The sequence below is a fragment of the Chiroxiphia lanceolata genome, chromosome 11 (assembly GCF_009829145.1).
Source record: "Chiroxiphia lanceolata isolate bChiLan1 chromosome 11, bChiLan1.pri, whole genome shotgun sequence".
Taxonomy (NCBI): domain Eukaryota; kingdom Metazoa; phylum Chordata; class Aves; order Passeriformes; family Pipridae; genus Chiroxiphia; species Chiroxiphia lanceolata.
In genome coordinates this window covers 3,041,978-3,049,722 of record NC_045647.1, presented here as the reverse complement: position 1 = coordinate 3,049,722, position 7,745 = coordinate 3,041,978, and the positions used below count along the sequence as shown (strand labels likewise).

General features: G+C 46.4%; 1 protein-coding gene across 12 annotated transcripts in view; it reads left to right on the top strand.

The window, feature by feature from the left end:
• The first annotated feature begins 2,672 nt into the window (after positions 1–2,672).
• The window catches only part of CHL1 (cell adhesion molecule L1 like), a 137,957-nt gene continuing 132,884 nt past the window's right edge, over positions 2,673–7,745 (top strand). For 9 of the 12 annotated variants that reach the window (XM_032698843.1, XM_032698842.1, XM_032698845.1 and 6 more), the window contains exon 1: positions 2,976–3,036. The gene's annotated coding sequence lies outside the window, so the exon portion shown is untranslated. Of the gene's footprint in view, positions 2,695–2,975; positions 3,037–7,745 lie in introns of those variants that run through there. The other 3 variants (XM_032698836.1, XM_032698840.1, XM_032698838.1) reach the window with 3 other exon arrangements.

The following is a 7,745-nucleotide window of genomic DNA, read 5'->3' as shown; positions in this document are numbered from 1 at the left end:
TTGAGAAAATATTATGCATTTAGTATGTATTTTAAATATGTAATCAGTACTAGCCTAGAGAGATTTAATTAATTTTTCCAGTGTTTCTCGCAGTGTTGCTCTCTCCTTCTCACATTAAGTAGTGGGTTTGATGAAAAGGCTCCTTGATTTTCAGCAGGAAATCCCAAAATAAAGAGCAGTTTTGTGGAGACACAGAGAGGACCTAACTGAGCTTCTCTGTCTTTATTTTTGTTCTATGCAGCCTGAAATGCTGCAACATTTGTCCTATTTCATCACCCGGTGAAATCTGAAGCACAGTGGATTATATCTATTTACCCTTTACTTAAGGCAAACCCTTTTCTCAAATAGATGTGGTTAGGGTCATGTTTTGTTATGAACACATTTTATTTTGGAAGTGTGGAGCAGCTTTTGGTGAGCTGAGGTACTTTGATTTCTCCATCAGCTGGTTTCCTAGTAGAAGGAAAACTTTCTGCCTGATCCTGTGTGAAAAACTCAAACCATGTTATGTTTTCCATATTATGGGCTGAAACCTGAAAAGGTGAGGAGGCCCTGGGGAAATCATGTTGGCAGAGAGGATCTAAAAGTTGGGCAAGCAGGGAAATGAAAGTCAAAGTGGTGGCTGCATTTTGCAAGCCCAGCTTCCCTCCATGGTGTCTGGGATGGGCATGTGGAGGTGTAGGGATGGGCAGCCTGGGAAGTTGGCTTTGGCAGCAGTCCTGCCTCGAGCAGTCACTGGAGGTGAATAAATTCTTGTCCCTCTTCTTTATGTCAGAGATCATCCTGGAAACTCCTGGTCCTGCTGAGGCATCCCAGGATGGTGTTGGCCAGGAGTGGGGAAGAGTCATCGTCCCCATTTTTCATCCTCTTGGCAGTGGCAGGAGGGGCAATGCCAACTCTCCCCGGCTTTTCCCAGCTCTGTTAGCTCAGCTCCCAGACAAGCAGCTTCCCACCCTTGGTGTCTTCAGCTGCTGTAAATGCTCCAGTGAATCTCCAGTCCCCTCTGGGTTTGAGTGGACCTCTGATGGCCTGTTGGTGCCCGGTCAAATGGCTTTTCAGCACCTCTGCAGCCCTGACACGTTTGAGACATTCCTCTCCAGCTGATTCCCTGTCCATTACTTCCTGAGATTTCCCCTGCATGGGGGCACAGGGCTGTTGCTTAGCTCTTGGTTGCTTTGGGAAGCAATGTGCTGTAAATGTAGCCTTTTACTGTCTCTGCATGAAACAGTAAGTCAATTCAGGATTTGGTCGTGAGGGCAGGATTCAAAAGGAGAACTCCCATTCCCTCTGTGAGCTCTGGGCTGGGTCTGCACCGCACAGAAATCCGGCTGCCCAACTCCAGAGCTTTCTCAGCAGCCACAGCACGCTTTCCATGTTTTGCTCCACGCATTTGGGGAGAAGTTTGGCATTTATATTGGATCAAATTCACTTAAACACAGATTAATATGAAAATTATATCTGTGACTTGCCTTTCTTTGCATGACTGCAAACATACCACTGTTTTAACAGTTTTGCATTTACTTTCTGTAAATATATATTACATTATTCTGCTCTTTACCCTTCCAGTTTTCAGATTTTTTTTTTCTTTTACTACCATCTTTATCATACCTTTCCTTAAATTTATTTATTTACTTCCTGGCCAAATAGTAAGCTCACCTGCTTAAATCTGCTAGAGATAAACATCAGTTGGCCAGTACATCAACAAATTCTGACTGCCACTGTCCAAAAGATGTTTAACCCAAATGCTGATAATCCCCGTGAGTGTGGCTGTGATTCGGTAGGGTGGGTTTATGGTTTAATGTCCGTGAATGTTACTTTGTGATTATTGCTCACTGAATTAGGCAAAGCTCAGAGAAAAGCAAAACACCCAAAGGTCATCAGCGAGGCAGAATCGTCTGAGAAGTCCGAGGCCTCATGAAAATGATTATGTCTGACCTTCCCCACCTCTCTGCAAGGAGTGCTTAAGACAATGACTGGCAGATTTGTGACGACTGTCTTCACCAATCACTTAAAAATTTAGCCCATTCCACCCAGGGATCGCTGTGGTGAACCACACACAGGCACAGCCCGAGCGCTCAGGCGCACACATCAACCTGATCTGGGTTTGTGGTCATGGAGAGCACACACAGCAAACGTTAGGAGGGGGTGTTAGAGAAAAAAAAAAAAAAAAAAAGAGGGAAAGATGGATTTTTCAGAGGTGTGGACGTATGAAACACCGGGTGTTGGGATGATTGGTACACGGGAGTTTACAGGGGGAGAGCTGTGGGGCAGGAAGGGCTGGAGTTTTCCGAATTTTCATCCTTTCCTCTGAAAAGCAACGACACTTGTGCACCCCAGGGAGGGCTAAGCCGGGGCGGGGGCCAGTCTCTTCCCTGGCAGCGCCTCTCCCCTCCTTGCCCGGATTTTGGTGACCACCATGACGAAGCGACAGCATCCGAGGGTCCTGCCGGGGGCAGTGTCCCCCAGCTCGGCCATTCCTTTATCCTCCTCCCGTTGTGGTTCTGGGCTGGCCGGCACTCGGAGCGCCCCTCCCGCACCTGCCCGGGGTGCGGGACATCCCCGCGGGCGGGAGGCGGGCAGGGGCTCCCTTTCCTCGCTCCTTCCCTCCGCGATTCCCGGTCCCTCCCGCCATCCCCAGGTGCCTCCCGGAGGAGCGGCGGGCGGAGGCTCCTCGGTGCCGGCTCTGGGATCGGGCAGGTGGGATCCGGAGCGGGGTCGGGGCGGGGGTGGGAGCTGCTCGACCCCCGGGGGAGGCGGCAGCGCTTTGGGGAGCGCGGGGCTCGTTGCCATGGCTCCCTGTAAGCTCCGCCGGAGGAGATAGCGATGCCAGTCACGGAGGGACCCTCTCCCTCCTCGTGGGTGTGGAGCGGGGCTGGGTTTGGGGTGGTTGGTGCTTGCGTTGGGTTTTTTCTCCCCCCCCTCCCTCCCTCCCTTTTTTTTTTTTTTTTTTTTTTCGGGGTGGAGCGATTAATTCGGAGCCACCGGGACGGGGCTGCGGAGCTGCCGCTGCCGCGACCCTCCGCCCGCGCCGGGCTCAAGGTACCGCGGGGGCACCGGGAGGGGGGTCCGGGGGTGCCCAGCCAAGGGGCTGCCCTGCAGCCACCTCCCCTCGTCCTGCCCGGCCACAGAAACCCTCTGGAATCATTACTGTCGTTATTTTAGAACTGGGTTTCCTCCTCCCGGCACCGCACCTGGGCTGCGCCCTGCGGAGCAATGAGGAAGCGGAGCCGGGCTCAGCCCTGGGGAGTGCCCCGGGGGGGATCCCGGGGGGTCCCGGGGGGTCGGTCCTTCCCCTTTCCCCTTCCCCACCGGGATGCTCGGGCTCCCCGCGCTCTGAGCGGGTCCTGCGGGCGGAGGAGCCGCTGCCCGGGGAAAGTTTGCGGGTGGTTGCGGGACCCGGGGGGCGATGGAGGGGCCCGGGGGGGCTCTGCTGGGGGACGGCGGGTCACTCTCCTCTCGGCTTAGTTGCGTTCAAGTTTGCCAGCCCGGATGTCCTGCCTCTGTGGCAAACACTTGTTTCTTCTCTCCTAGTGATTTTGGAGAGGATTTTGTGTGGGTTTTTTCCCCTGCAATACCTAAATAATTGCAAAAGTCCCCAGTTTTGGTTTGTTTGTTTTTTTTTTTTTTTTTTTTTTTTGCCCTGGGGAAGCGATGTGCCCGTGTTGCCGTGCAGGAGAGCTTTAGGAATCTTTAAACCTTGGTGTTGTGTGCTGTGTGTTATTGATTTGTGTTGCACGGTCAGGGCACTGGTGGGCTCAGCTTGGTTTGGGTTTTCAGGATGCAAGAAGGTTCCGTTTTCTAATAGTCAGACACGGTAAATGTACGTAGACTTTTCACCTATCACTTCTAGAAATATGATATAGTCATGTTCTATGGTTAGTGATACTTTGCTTCTTATTTTGGGGTAGAAAGGGGCTAAGCTCTGGTATGTTGGATAATGTACAGGTATTCGACCATAACAGATAGAAAATAAGGAAATTCATCCTCAGCACCACATGGGAGTAGTTTTGCTTGCAGCATGTTTTGGAAAATTTCACCAGAGAGTTGACAGGTGGCATTTTTGTTTTGTTGGCGGAGGTTCCTTTGGTGTGACTGATCTCTCCCAAATACCGTTCCATAAGTAATAAATAATAAATATTATGACTTTAGTTGCAGCTCTGAGAGAAGGAGAGGGAGGAAAAGAGTCTGCACTTTAAATGAACATGTAATTTTTGTCCATTTGTGAACACATGGGCAGTGTTGCCTTGTTGGAGCTGTGCATGTCATCCTTTGCCCACTGCTTCCCCTGAACCCCTGCTTGGCTTTTCCTGATAGGAACTATTAAAAAGCACAATTGCTACTGTGTTAACACTTTGCTGTTGCTTAAAAATAATACATTTTCTTTGTGTTTCAAAACAAAATCAAACCAAAAAAAACCCACTCACCTCTTCCAAACAGTAGTTAAAAAATTAGGAAATTCTTATTAGCCAGTTTCTCTGGTCTTCACTTGGGCTGAGCATCTGCTGTTAGTGGAGTGTGGCTTGCAGAGGAACTACAAGACCAGATCATGTGACATAATAAGATGCAAAAGATAAGATACCAAGATTTGCAGAAAGCATTGGAGTTTCTTCAGAAATATTGCCCAATGTACCTGAAATTATCATGAAATATCTTTAAGAAAAACCACCTGTCAGCAATCAAGCAGCTGAAGTTTTCCTGTACACAACACACAGCTTCCAAAACAGTTTGTTTCTAAACTCTTCCTGTTTATTATTGATTTTTATTGAAATAGGAATGAATTCTGAATATGAGGCTGAAATAAAGAGACTGTGCTTCAGCAATATACACTGAGCACATTTAACTCAGTGTGAGCGAGTGTCATTATTGTGGGCGTTTAGGATTTGTTACTTCAGTAATTAAACTTAATGAATGGAAACATAACAGTCCACCTCTTTATCCCAAGAAACCTAACAGATAAGCCTTCTTTTAAATGAAAGATAACATTATTCACGACATGGATACGTACCTCAAGGGGCTTGGATTGTAGCCACCTTATTTGCCAGTAAAAATGTGCTTTATCACTTCTGTTTGGAAGGGAAAATGAAACAAAAAGGTATCTATTCATTACAGAAAATGATGTTGTGGGCAGTTGCTTCTGTGATAAGAAAGGATCTGCTCCTTTCCCAGTGGGAGAGGACAGGGACTACTTTAAACACTACTAATTAGTTCAGTTTATCTTGCACGAGTTACAATGCTGTAGTTAGTTAATTATAGCTTTTCCCATTAGCAATATGTTTAAAATAATGAATTAACATATCACACAGATCAAAAGAACATCTACAAAGTTTATCTTAGAGGAAAGAAAGTGGTATTGTGTGTCAGGAAGTCCCCGTGGCTTTCCCAAGGCACAGATTTTGTTGGAATTCCTGAACTGGCGCTTCAGAGCCTGATGAATGACTTGACTTGATCACAAACAAGTGACACTGGAGCTCTTGGTTGCTTAGCAACCCACCAAGATGCCACAATTTCTTTTGGTATATTTGTCCAGTAAAGTAGAAATTCTGTTTTGTTAAAGATTGTGGGTTCTTTGTGAGCACAAAGCCCACCTTATAACGACCTTAAATCATGTGTAATGAAAATTAATGTCCCAGTACAGAGCCTGGGGATGAGAACAGAGCAGGAATCTTGTAAACCACATTCTGGTGGTGGTGTGCTCAGGGTTTTATAATAAGTTTCAATTGTTCTTTCTTGGTTAGGCTTCTGTGCAAAGCCCAAAATCATTAGTGGGACAAGTAAGTCCTAACAAAGGCAGTCAGCTACCAAGTGCTTTTTGAACAGTTCCCCTCATGCTATCTTCAGCTGTGAGATCCTGCAGTTACACTCCATTATGAAATGCAACATGGAATGTGTTGTTTGATCATTGTCTGAATTACATCAGGATGGTCTGGCTCATCCTACGGCCCCTGTGGCTGGAGAGCTCTGCTGGGTTGTCCTCCAGGAAGACATTGGTTCTTTAACAGATCTGTTCTGTGTAAGGAAATAAAAGATTTAGTACTCGAAGAGCAGAAGGAAGAGCAACGTTATCATGGTTATATACTCAAAGTGCCAACACTGATTTTTACCAGGCTGTGGCACCCTGCAGACAGTTCATGTTCACTGAATTGTACTTCTGTCAGTGAACTCTTTATTGTTGCCCTCGGGTCTGTGTGTGCTGACACCTTAGTTCTGGAGAGAACCTTGGAAGGGAATCTTGCAGTCGTCCCATCCTGCTTACTGGGTGTTTGTTTGCAGGGAGACCTCACAAACTGGATTAATTCTGGCTGAACCTAAGCCAGAATATCTCTGTGAGGAGTTTACTTTGTACACTTCAGCTGCTAATGGGTTTTTCATCCATGGCCTCCTGAGTGGAGCTGAAGCAGAGTCTTTGCTCTGCTCTTGGATCTGGGGTTCCCAGCACTGTTTTGCTCTACTTATCTACTCCCTTTTGAGCTCTGCTGCTTGCTAATATAGACATATCCCCTTCTGAAACTGTAACTAAGAGAAAGCACACCAGGGCAGGGACAACTGCAGGCTGCTATGGTATTCATTTTATTTAGATAGCAGTTGGTATTCTGGAAAATTTCTTCTCTCTTGATGAGAAAAAGGAATGCAGGTATTTCTCTTCTTTGAAGAGCTTGAGTATTGCATGATTTACTGTATATTGGACTAGAAGGGGGTGTTGTAGTGGTCTACTAAGACTACACTGAACCAAATCTCAACTCATTGTCAGTATTCCTAGGCTAAGATTATAGTAGTTCATGACCTGTGCACTTGTAATTAATTGCCTTTCTATGCTCAGAGAGACTTAGGCAAAGATTAAGGTAAATGTGAGCTTGTTTGACTTTGTGGTGTTGTTGTTATGGTTTTTTTTTCCTGTTGTTTCTATGTAACAAAGTCAGTGCCCGAAAGTCAAGGTTGCTTTAATTGGCTTTTCTATTTTTTCCAGCCACTCTCCTTGTATCTGTTTTATGCACAGACTTCTCTAAGGCCATTTGCATACCCAAATGCTGATTAGCACTTGCCATTGCAGTGATTGCCTCTGCACTACAAACAGATGAAGGTAATGGTAATATTTGGTATCTTGGGTTTCTCCTCCCGGAGTGTCCAGACACCCCCTATGGAGTGCTGGCTGTGGTGATATGTTATTTTCTGGGGCTTCAGCATTCCCTAGCAGATGTTTCCGCCTTCCTTCATTGCACCTGAATGTATAAAACTCAAAAAAAATGCAGATGGAAAACAGTTTATCATTAAAACTACTGTTTATTGTTACAGCTGATATCATATTTGTTGTTTTGAGTGTGATCTCCAGGTGCAGAGCCTGTTCTGTGTAAGGACAAGAATTATGTTGCTTTCTTTATTAGGGATTTTAAGTCTTCATATTTTCTTTTGACCCTCTCTAGCCCTCTCTTTTCTCCAATTATAAAGAAAATTGCTGATTTCAGGTGGTTTTCTCCTATTGTTTGGTTTTTCTCTCTTCTTGTTTGTCAGCAACAAGATGGAATTAAATCAGAGGGGTGTGTGTGGTGAGGATCTGACTGAGTTAGGGGAGGGTGACGGGGAGATTGGGAAGGACAGGGATGAGCCTGCTTGGACTCATCCATGTCTTTGCTCCTGTTCTCTGGCATGGAAGCAATAGAGTCTGGATCCACTTTTGAGCAGCTGGAGGAGAAAGAGCCAACGGCCAAGGCTGGGCAGGGTTGTTTCTGTGAGAGTGCAGCTTTCGAGGATAT